The sequence below is a fragment of the Echinops telfairi genome, unplaced genomic scaffold (assembly GCF_000313985.2).
Source record: "Echinops telfairi isolate 266 unplaced genomic scaffold, ASM31398v2 ScPeMD7_43;HRSCAF=161, whole genome shotgun sequence".
Classification (NCBI taxonomy): domain Eukaryota; kingdom Metazoa; phylum Chordata; class Mammalia; order Afrosoricida; family Tenrecidae; genus Echinops; species Echinops telfairi.
In genome coordinates this window covers 451,530-459,095 of record NW_022103941.1, presented here as the reverse complement: position 1 = coordinate 459,095, position 7,566 = coordinate 451,530, and the positions used below count along the sequence as shown (strand labels likewise).

Sequence of the window (7,566 nt, the reverse complement as noted above, 5' to 3'; positions counted from 1 at the left end):
CACACACACCTATTGCTGTAGTGCCTATGGTTCAGCCCCTTCCTGTGACCTGTGTAGTTACCTGTAATCATGCCCCCTAAGTAGATATAAGCCTGGGTTAGGTAAGTGTTGGGACCAATAAATAGATGCACCTCGCCTTGCTCTCCTGTCCTCGGCCCATGCTGTGTGCCTACCTGACTGGTAAGATCATGGCCGTCCAGGAGGTGAGCATGCTACCATGAAATGTGTCAGACTCCATTATTTCAATCTCTTATCTCTCATGCTCTCTATGACCTTATTATAATCCTTATGTATCTTAACCATACAGTGTGCTTACTGAACCCATGATTAGTTGTGGGGGACTGGCCTTCCACCCCACAGATGTCCTTCTCTAGGGACTGGTCTCTCCTGGAAAAATGTGGGAACAAAAGTATGACAAGTCATAGAGGCCAGTCCCACAGCTGAGAGAATTCTAGTGGTCATCATGTTCAGCTAGTCTGCCTTCCATGATCTGCAAATGTGAAAAAAATCTTAGAATGGCCCATCTCAAAGCCTGGTGTGGAAGTCCTAGGATCCTAACACAGTTTAACAGTCAAATGCATTGAAGTTCAATCAACTTATAAGAAAATTGGAACCTAAATACATTTTCCCAATCAGCAAAAAGAAGGACATGCTATTATGATACTGCACATATTGTGTTCTTTTGTCAGTATATCCTATGAGCTTAGAGTGTATTTAGGTGCATATCCAGTACTTTTTTAGGGAAGCAGTCCATAATAATTATATTACAGTAGCTTTGTGTCTCAGAGTGGGAAAATTTTGAGGATATATATATATACTATTGTTACCTTTCACTCTTGCCCTGTTTCCCTTTTCAATAGCTTGGCCTATCTCCACAAAGGTACAAAATACACAAGAGTGCAACTGTAGAGTGACTGCAAAGTAGGCGAGTAACACAGAAACACTACAGAAAATTTCATAATTCCCCAAATAATCATCTCTTTCAGTAGGTAATATGTAAGCTCTTGATCACGTATAATTCTCCAAGAGGATGCCATGAATCCAGGGCTTTGGTTGCCACTTTGCTAGTTCATACCTGTCACTCTCCAATGGCTCAGGAGGGGCTACAGGGAGAAGCACAAATTCTGCAGTGTTTCCTAGTTATCTTGCTTTCACCCTGTGCTTCATGTTTTGATAAATATTCCGGTTGGTTCTGTGCAAGGAGGTGAATTTCTCCCCTCCCTCCAATGGAAGAGAGGATGTGAATGTGGAATCGAGGCTTTTATTTTTGATCATTTGTCTGATTTATATTACGTGTTCTGACTGTTCTCTATTCTGAACCACATAGAGAGGACTAAGGTTGCAGTTGGTCACGGACAAACTGTACAGAGATAAACTCATGCTAGAAGAATGCAGTCGTTGGGATAGCATGTAATTAGTGAGGAAGTATGTTTAGTGCAGTGGTTCTCAACCTTCTTAATGCCGTGACCCTTTAATACAGTTCCTCATGTGTGGTCACCCTCCAACCATAAAATTATTTTTGTTACTACTTCATTACTGTAATTTTGCTACTGTTATGAATCGGGTGACCCCTGTGAAAGGGTCCTTTGACCCCCAAAGGGCTCACAACCCACAGGTTGAGAACCGCTGGTCTAGTGGGTGAAGGGATGAGGCTGGTAACTAAACCCTGATGGTGATCCTTAGTAGAACAAGACCCCTGTGTCTAATCCCTGTGTGAAGTCTGTTTCCCAGGACTGTGATCTTCATCCTTTCACATAGTGGAGTGCATAGTACCTTGCTGAACCAGAATATATGTTATGTTTTAGGACACTGTGGCTGTTGAAGAGGTGGCTGTGGACTTCTCCTAGGATGAATGGGCATTGCTGCATCCTAGACATTTGATGATGGAAACTTTTTGAAACCTGGCCTCAGTAGGTATGAATACTTTCATTAAAAAAGAAAATGTGTGTGTGTGTGTGTGTGTGTGTGTGTGTGTGAGAGAGAGAGAGAGAGAGAGAGAGAGAGAGAGAGAGATACTCATTGACGCTACTGCAGTATGTGGGCTGAGTAATGGGAGTACTTTGTTATATAAACAATTGTAATTTCCTCTCAAGAGAATGCATGTCATGCTTCCCTCATGAATATAAAGCTCTTAGTGTTATACTAACTTCTTCTATCAAGTGTGACTGTGAGTCCAAGTTTCCTTACGTGTTATAAATGTGAGTATTGATGTTTGGTGCAGAGAATATGTGTGTGTTGTGCCTGGTAAGTGCTCTTTTTTTTTTACAAGGTTAACATGATATTTTTGTTATAAATAGATTTATACTGACCCAAAATCCACAGAACTAGAGGAACATAGGCTTGTCTCGGTATCAGAGAATTGTTGATTATCTTTTCAGACTTTACTTGTGAGGTGTCTTTCTACAAGAGCAGCATGTAAGATACACTTTACGCCCTCACAGGACACTAATGTGATGAGGACCTGCCTTAGGCTGGGTTGTCTATAAAAATAAAATTATAGACACTGACATATGCATAAGAAAGAGTTTCATATCAAGAAGTAAACTTTTATCAGGAGAAAGTCCCAGCCCAGTCCAACTGAAGCCCATGGGTCCAATGCTAGGTGTAGCATCCATGTTTCAGTGTGTTCAAGTGCCCAAACTTCAGTTTTTGGGTGAACATCAATCCTTTCTGCTGTCCAGCTTAATATATGTGTGTGTGTCATATACATATGTGTGTCTATATATGTAAATCCATACATGGTCACTCTTATATGTGCATAGAAATTTCTTGTTTTAGTTCATTAATTCATCAGATATGAGGACCTTCAACTACAGAAAACTACAGGACTCTAAATCCATGACTTTTATCACAAAATGGGTGGAAACAAATTCCCTGTTTCAGGGTTCTAATCTGAATAAGTTTGCACTTCCTTTTCTGTAAGATAAATGCTGTAATTTTGATCATGCTGTATTGTCTTTTATTTTTTTAAATTAAAACATTATATTAGGGACTTGTAAAACTTATCACAATCCAAACATCCATCCATTGTGCTAAGCACATTTGTGCATTTGTTGGCATCATCATTCTCAAAACATTTTCTTTCTACTTGAGCTTTTGGTATCAGCTTCTCATTTTTATTCCCCCCTCTCCCTCATGAACCCTTGATAATTTCTAAATTATTATTAATTTTTCATGTCTTACGCTGACAGATGTCTTCCTTCACCCACTTTTCTGTTGTCCATCACTCTGGGAGGGGATTATATGTAGATCTTTGTGTTCAGTTTCGCCTTTCTCCCCCCACCTTCCCTTTACCCTCCTGATTAGCAATTAATAGTGAGTTAAATACCAAAAGTTATTACTGTGTGTTGAAATATAGCCTACAATGTTTTTATATTTATTAGCTATTTATGGCATATCGTGAATATTTTATGGATACGATAACTAAATTATGATTAGGGGAATTTTTCTTTTTGGAAGCCTCTTCCTTAAAAAAATGTTAATCTCATTGCTGTAGTTAGAACATACAGTCAATTTTTAATATCACTGGTAAAAGTGGACATTTATGTTTGTCCTTTTTCTGAGATGGGGTGATGTTTTTCTCTTTTCGTTTATGTATGATATTTTCTCTTTTAGGACTGTATATTAGCATATTAACATACTGAACTAAATCTGTTTTATGTTAGATTTGTAGAGGGTTTTTTTTACCTTAGCATTAAAAGCCTTTGACTTTGTTTAGTATGTGTTATAGTGTGGGTACTTTAGAGAAACAAATCCACAGAAACTCATGAATAAAAGAGAGTTTTACATAAAGGGTAAGTGCGCATCAAGAAAACATCCCAACCCAGTGCTGCCCAAGCCCACAAGTCCAACATTAACCCATTAACCAATATGTCCAACACTAATCCACAAAGTCCTCCTCCATCTCACAAAACAGACACAGTGATGCCAACTGCAGGAGGGAAGCTGAGTCAGTGAATGTGTAAGCATCTCAGCACTAGCAGGGTTCTCCACTCGGATGCTCCAGCACCCAAGGCTGCATCCGGGTAGGCCCATGTGGCTTCTCAGGGATGTCTTGCAGGAAGTGACCCTTGCCAGCTAAAGCAGGGAACTGGCTGAGGTAGCTGCACCCTGGTCCCACCATCAGAAAGCAAGACACCTGAGAGCTAGAAAGGCGAGGCTCACCGGGCCATTTATCCCTCTGCCCTTCAATTAATCCCACATGTGTTTTTCGGCCAGGTTGGCACAATAAACTAACTCAGTATGTTTTATGTGTCTATTTAGATTATTAAATCTTTTTTTACATTAATTGGTATATTAAAATGCTTGTTTTCTTATGTTAAGTCAACGCTAGGATAGATTCCAATTAATCATCATATGTAATTATTTTAATGTGTTGCCCCACTCAAGTCCCAATATTTTCAAGAACTTTTTCATGTTCTTGAAATCCATTATCAATATTGCTCTACAGTTTTCTTGAAGTATCATTATCTCACTTTGTTAACAGGTGAGTAAGTGCACTCTCACAACCATTGTTATGTTTCACCCAATAACTTGAACTTAGACATAAAGCATACAGTGTTTATTCATACTGTGTGAATACTCTGGTGTTAGTTGCCAGAATCTTCAACTTTAATCTGTCTGACAGTTAGCCTTGAAGTTTCTCATGGAATTTAATTTTTATTCAGTTGTTTATAGACCTTCTGAGCATCCTGAAACCCACTCAACTCTCATAGATCACTTGCTCTGACTAGATCCTCTGGTCTTGCAGCTGACCCCTCATTGTAGAGTGATAAATGATTTACACTACTCTTGACAGACAAATAGTCACTCACACCTGAGACTATGGATAAGACATCCTTGAACCCAAGCCAATAACCCCTCTCCTACAGTGTGTGTTGTTTGCCATCTGTCAGCATTACCTAGATAGCTTGGAATCGAGAATCTAGGCCAAGGTGACAAAATGGTTGATCAGTCATCTCTTTCCTGGATCCATCTTGTACTTTTAAGCTTCGGCCCTCAACTTGGCTCTTAGCATCACCTATCTACCGAGGCCTTGCCATTCCTTGATTATAGGCTGCAGTCTTTCACAAAGGCTTTAAAATTGGACATCCGTAAACATAAGAGCTTAAGAGAGTAGCAAATAAGGATTCCCCTGGCTTGTTTTCTTGTTTAGGATATCTCTGTCTTGGCCAAGGTACCTCTAGGATGTCCTATTGGTGTTCCTCTGTCTCTTGTTATCCACCTCTAAAACAAGTTTCTCCACTTACCTCACTATTGTGCATAAATAGGCTACCCAACCATAGGCATTTCTTCACACACATAGATATTGTAAAGAATAAAGAGGATGCAAGGGGATTGGAGCAGGTTAAACTTGATGAAAAGCTCAGCATGGGTTGGAGTGGCATATATGAGCATGATTCAGCTTGATCACTTTAGCCAGATATGTCAAGGGTTATGGTCTGAGGTGCAGAACGGGCTGGTAAAACTATTCCTTTCTTCAGTTAGATTGCTGGTGAAAAGAAGATATTACCTTCAATGGAGCTTGAGAATTTTGAGGCCTTAAACACTTCCACGTTATTCTAAAGATAAATATTGTATATATAGGATGTGGATCCAAAGTTGATAATGATATTTGAGAAATTAGTAAAATTGCTCTGTAAAGATAGAATGGCCCCTGGTTTAATGCAAACACCCTCAGATTGGAGCATGGTTTTGATCCCAGGGGGGTGGGGGTGATCACTATTTAACACAAGAAGTACAGGCCAACAACCTGCCATGCCTTTCTCAACATTACCTTCTGTTTCAGATCAAAGATTTGCCACAGAGAAATAGGATCCAGTCTAGGGAGCTAGAAATCTGTTACTACTTTCTTGCACATTGAAGCATCATAAGGACGGTTTTCAACTTCTGACTGTGTTGTGAACCAAATCCGGTCACTTGACTCCAAACAGGGTGAGGAACTCTGGGATTCCTTGGGGCATCGCTGGGGGGAGGAGCTTGAGGGGAAGCAGGAGGGATCCGGGCTTCCGGGGGTCTGAACCCAGGAAAGTGCCAGTGTACAAGGGCCCAGGCTGCCCCAATGGTCAGGGTCCGAGCTCTTTGTGCATCTCCCTGCATGATAGAATTCACTAGTTATGTAACCGTTTATAATTGTATTAGAACTTAAATTTGCAAAAGGCTGGTGGCATAGTGGATACAGATTGGACGGCTAACTGCAAGGTCAGCGGTTCCTAACTGCAAGTCACCCCTGGGGAGAAAGGGTTTCCAATCTTGTAAAGAGTTATGATCTTGAAACCCACAAAGGGCTGTTCCACCTTCTTTTAAAGGTTGCTATAATCAGAATCCACCCGATGGCATGAATTCTTTCTGATCATTCACCAAGAATGTAGATCATCTTCCCCTTGAGGAGAATGAATGCCTTAGAAAATAGTTTGCCTACACTCCTTTCCAGCCAGCCCCCTCCAAGGGCCTGCCTAGATGTATCCTCGATGGAGCTCACCTTACTGACGACAGCACAGGGGCCATTGTCATGAGTCTGGCCTTGCCTGCTTTAGTTTGAAGGCCCTGGACCAATCTTGTAAGTCTTCCTATCTAATAATGTTTAGGTCCTAATTATGATCCCATTCCTGCTGCTACAATCCCACCTTTATCTGTGCTGTATTGATTTGCCATCAATCATGATCTGCGACATGCCTATTGTTCTATGTCCTATTTATCCAGAGTCCCGACTGTGAATCTTCATTTGCATTTTGACCTGCTAATGTCCTCCCTTATCCATATGATGTGTATGTGCCATTTTTTTGTCTCTTAAAGTTTAATAAATGTTCTCCTTAATTTATATTTGACAAAAGGGTCACTTTTTTACCCTAACACACAATTTAGGATCATAGATGACTCAAGGTACAGTTCTTTGGGACAGCACCTTGACAGCCATACCTGTAGGTAAGGTCCGGCCCTGCAATCCCCTGGCTTCTGTCCTAAATGTGCAAATTTTACAAAGGTCTTTAGTTCTGAGGATAAATGTTCACTCTGCCCCTTAGCCTCACACCAAACACACTCAGCTCTCTGTGGGTTGGCAAATCTAGTTGCTCAGCTAAGTACTCAAATGTTCACCACTTTACCTACTAACCTCCTGCCCAGAGGCACTGAGCTCCCTTGTTCTGCGGCCTGGGAATCCCACTACTCTGTCTCAGTCTCTTGGTTCTGCTGCCACCATGTCTCTGTTGCTGCTTCTCCCATCACTTCCTCTCTTGTGTCACAGCTCCCTGTTTTCTGGATTGAAGAGTTTCAATGCAAGAATCTAGGATCCAAAGGCCCCTACTCCTGGCTCTTCTTTTTTTTTTTTTAAATAATCTTTTTATTAGGGGCTCATACAACTCATCACAATCCGTACATATGTCATTTGTGTCCAGCACATTAGTACATATGTTGACGTCATCATTCCCACAACACCTGCTTTCCACTTGAGCCCTTTGTATCAGCTCCTCCTTTTTCCCCCTCCCTCGCCGGTCCCCCCCACTGAAACCTTGATAATTTATAAATTATTATTATTTTATCATATCTTACCCCATCCAATGTCTCCAT

General features: G+C 40.8%; 1 long non-coding RNA gene across 1 annotated transcript in view; it reads left to right on the top strand.

Annotated features, from left to right (window-relative positions):
• The window catches only part of LOC123521709, a 15,897-nt gene extending 9,344 nt beyond the window's left edge, over nucleotides 1-6,553 (top strand). The window contains exons 2-4 of the long non-coding RNA XR_006680085.1: nucleotides 1,806-1,914; nucleotides 5,789-5,934; nucleotides 6,309-6,553. This is a non-coding gene — a long non-coding RNA (uncharacterized LOC123521709). The remainder of the gene's footprint in view (nucleotides 1-1,805; nucleotides 1,915-5,788; nucleotides 5,935-6,308) is intronic.
• Nucleotides 6,554-7,566: the final 1,013 nt, after the last annotated feature.